The sequence below is a fragment of the Bidens hawaiensis genome, unplaced genomic scaffold (assembly GCF_021521415.1).
Source record: "Bidens hawaiensis isolate Kalapana, Puna unplaced genomic scaffold, B.hawaiensis_p1.1 tig00057165_1, whole genome shotgun sequence".
In the NCBI taxonomy this organism is placed as follows: Eukaryota; Viridiplantae; Streptophyta; class Magnoliopsida; order Asterales; family Asteraceae; genus Bidens; species Bidens hawaiensis.
Genome location: NW_027500330.1, coordinates 70,808 through 75,384, shown reverse-complemented (window position 1 = coordinate 75,384; position 4,577 = coordinate 70,808).

Genomic DNA, 4,577 nt, shown 5'->3' with positions numbered 1-4,577 from the left:
TTCGGGGCCTTACAAGTTGGTATCAGAGCATAAGTTCGAGAGATTTAAGCATCCGACATGCTTAGACTCGAACAGAAAATGGGATTTAAGTAAGAAAGGAAAGAAGATGCCAATTCAAGAATGCCATGTGTCGCTCAAGCAAGATCAGCAAAGGTAAGGTGTATGATTAAATGATATATGTTAATGAGAAAGAAAAGATACGTGAACGATAAGGATAGAAGTAATTGATTGTTTGATTTGACTAACTGCTTAAGTAGAACCAGCACAAATAGACTCATAAAGGGAAGCGAATAGGACACGGAAAGCAACGTGATCAGCTAGTCACAGCTGGCCACTGTTATTACCTGTTAGCCTTGCTATCCTTGTACTAAATAGTTCCTTGTGTGATGATGTTTGTGTTGTCCCTTTAAGAATACTGATGGCTGGAGCTGGAGAAGTTGTGGGAACTGGGGGTCGCACTGGACGTCGTGGTAGGCCTCGTCTTGTCCGGCAACCCTCGGTAGAAGAAGCTTCCCACACCGAAGATGAAGGGAGCACCGCTGGAGGAGACCAGAACAACAACGAAGAAGTTCAACTTAGCCCTGCAGTTCAAGCAGCCATTGTTCAAGCTGTAGTTGCTGCTGTGAAGAACCTGAATCCCGAAGGATCTGCTGGAAGCCGTGAACGAACCGTTGAAGGGGCAGGTGGTAATAATAGAAAGGATGACGAGAGAGAAAGGGGTGACTCGAGTGAGGTAAAGTCTGTGAAAGATGATGACAGGAAGAGGGGCCGAGGCGGTTGCAACTATAAGTCCTTCAAAGGTTGTGACCCGCCTAAGCTGACTGGTTTAGGAGACGCAATCGCTACTCTTCAGTGGATAACCGCCATGGATAAGGTTATCCGCATTAGCGAGTGCCGTCCTGACCAAGCTGTCGGTTATGCCACTCAATCTTTTGAAGATGAGGCTATGTATTGGTGGGAGAGTGTGGAGCAGAGGAAGACCCGTGAAGAGATCAAGGCGATGAGTTGGAATGACCTAAAGGACATGGTGATGAAGAGGTTCTGCGCTGATACAGAAGTTGAAAGAGTGGAGATGAAGTTTCTGAATTTGAAAGCGGGAGAGATGACACAACGGGAGTATACCACTGAATTCAACCGCATGTCTAGGTTGGTACCTGACATGGTGAACACCGAAGCTAAAAGGATCAAGTGTTACGTAAGGGGACTTCCACGGAATGTTTGCACTTTGGTTAAGTCTAGTAAGCCCGCAACATTTGACTCGGCCGTGGAATTGGCCGAGATGATTTATGAGGACCTTGCCCACTGTGAAGGGGAGAAGATGGAATCGAAGAAAAAGAACCCAACCCCAGAACCAGGGGAAGCCAATGAGGTGGATCCACGCAAAAAGAAGGCAAGGCATGAGGGGTTCACTGCTTGTGAAAAATGTGGGAAGAGACACCCCGGAGAGTGCAGAAAGGGATTAGGTGTTTGCTACAGGTGTGGAAGAGCAGGACATTCCTCTTGGGAATGTGATGATTACCATAGGTGTCACAACTGTGGAGGACGTGGGCACCTAGCAAGGGATTGCAAGAAGCCAAAGGGAGGACATGAAGGAGAAAAGAGTGCTTGAGGTTTAACAGGTTCCTCAGTATGCTTAGAGAAGCCATTCAAGAAGGCTAGATGCTAGCCATAAGTATTAAATCTATGTGTAACTTATTGATGACTCGATGCGTGTTGTTTTATGTTGAAATTTAGACTGGTGTTTATTAATTATGGTACAAATTGTCTGAATGCATGTTAGCCATGATAAATTGACGTGTTGTGATAGAGTGTCGACTTAGGCTTTAGCATTAATATGATATAAGACAAAGCCTCTTAAAGATCGAAACGAGACTTGGTACATCAAGGGCCTCATGGACAAGCTACCTTAAATAGCTAATACACATGACCACCATTCGATGACTGCAAAGCCGGAGGTAAGAAGGGTAACACAGAAAACGAAGGCGATTCAATAAAGCGTGTAAATATAAGAAGTTTTCCTTTTATAGGGAATAAGTTAGGTTTCGGGGACGAAACCTCTTTAAGGAGGGAAAGACTTGTAACATCCCGAAATTTCAAGATAATATTAATTATATTACTTAATAATAGAGGGAAAGTTTACTCGGGTTATCAGGAAATAAATAAAAGAGTAGGAGTTGGTATGGGTCGGGCTAGTGTCGGGTAATGGACGTTGGTTATGGATTTGGATTAATTGAGATGGGTTAAATGAGAATGGGATTTCAGGGATATAAATACCCCCAAAACCCCAAAATATCTTTATTCTATCTTTATCCAAGCACACTCCACACACACATTCTAACCGATCAAGATTCGAAGCCGAGACCCGAGATTTTGTTGATAGATCTGAGTTGGTAAGGTAAGAACAAATCCAACAAAGCTTATATTACTGAAAATGGTTAGGATTGGATGGGTTAACCGGACCCGAAACCCAAACTGCCCAAATCGGACCCCTAAAACGTCGATTTTAGGCCGATTTGATGGTTGGGATTTGTAGGCGCCGATCATACGATTCCGTGGGTACCAAAATCGAGTTATTTGGCTAAGAAACGAAGGATTTATGGGTAAACAGATCTGCAGCGCGATAACTTCGCCTGCAAGATTAAGTTCGCCTGATGAACTTCGCCTTCAAGTGTAACTTCGCCTTCAAGCGTAACTTCGCCTAAGGATAACTTCGCCTGAAGCCAAGTTCGCCTAAGATTTAACTTCGCCTGAAGCCAAGTTCGCCTAAGGTTTAACTTCGCCTGAAGCCAAGTTCGCCTAAGGTTTAACTTCGCCTGAAGCCAAGTTCGCCCGAGGTTTAACTTCGCCTAAAGTGAAGTTCGTTTAGAAAATAAATTAAAAACCTAATGGAAAATGTGTTAAGACAGTTAATGTAATTAAAATTTTTCTAAGCTGACCTGGCAGCTCGACCCCAGCCAGGGGCTCTGCCCCTTGGACCCTGCTAGGGGCTGCCGCCCCTAGACCCCGCTGCCAGGGGCGCTGCCCCCGGACCCCCGTTCGTTGTGGGTCGTATGAAGATAGAAATACATTATGAGAAGTGATAGTTAATTGATACGTGTAACTTGTTCAGTCAGCCGAGCTCAGTTAAAGAAGGGATTTGCAGCTATCAGAAAAAGAGGCAGAGTTCAGGTGAGTTTCTAACCCCATTTATGTGTTACGTTTTCGGGGCTGTGTGCATACTCAATATGTTTGTTAATACACTTATCCTAAGAGATAAGTGTATGCCTTATGTGGATAATGTGAAATGTATGAATGATTGCTTGATGGTACGTGAACGATCTTCGGATATTGCACGTACTGTTAGGTTGTAACGCTATGTATAAGGTAAGTATGTTATGTATGTTTATGTGTATGAACATGATAGAGATAATAGAAGAAAGAAATGATAACGTATGGTTGTATGGTTACGAAGAGGGTACCGAGCCCTAGTAATACTCGAGGAATGTAGGGCGTAATGCTCTTTATAACGTAAGATATGAAAGTAAGATAATACTAAAGAAAGTAAGAAAGTATGAACGAAAGGATATAAATTTTATGTGTATGCCTTATATGGATAATGTGAAATAGATGAATGATTGCTTGCCGGTACGTGAACGATCTTCGGATATTGCACGTATCGTCGAGGGAAGTGACTAGCTCCTTACATGGATACTAAATAATAAAGTATAGAGTTCCTTTTATGGAAGGTATAGTGTTCCTTTTATGGAAAGTATAGTGTTCCTTTTATGGAAGGTATAGTGTTCCTTTTATGGAAAGTATAGTGTTCCTTTTATGGAAGGTATAGTGTTCCTTTTATGGAAGGTATAGTGTTCCTTTTATGGAAGGTAAAGTGTTCCTTTTATGGAAGGTATAGTGTTCCTCCTATGGAAATTATATATGGTAGGGTAATGGTAATGGTTCTTTTAATAGATATTACGTGACGATCCTCCTATGGATATTTATACAAGGTTAAGGTAGTAATATGTGTCTTCGGATACGGGAAGTAATACATGGGAATGGATTGTATGTTGCCTGATTAACTAGAACTCACTCAGCGTAGCTGACTTTTAGTATGCACGCAGGTGAGCTGATTATAGAGTTAGTATGAAGATGACACACGACATGGATTGAACGACTGGCATCTGAAGAAAGAAGTAAAGATGTTTTAAATATAAAGTTTTGTATTATGGTATCAAAGAAAAGATTTAATGTTTTGTAACAAATGATTGATGTTTTATATTCCGCGAAAAGTTTTAATAAACTCTGATTTGAAGAACTGTGTTTATGAGTAAATCCGACGCTAAAGTAGGGTCACCGGGTTCGGGGCCTTACATGTACTTTTCGTGTTCACTTTTTTATGGCTACCTACTTGCTAGTTCTTGTTATTTAATAAATTGACCGTTAAAAAAAACTAAATAAACCATATACTTTCAATAAAAAAACAAAAAAACTAACAATGTATATTAGTTATGAGGGTATATATATACACAAACGTGACATGAGATAGTGGTGAAGCGGTAAGGGAGAGACTTAGTGTTCTATGTGACCAAGGTTCGTTT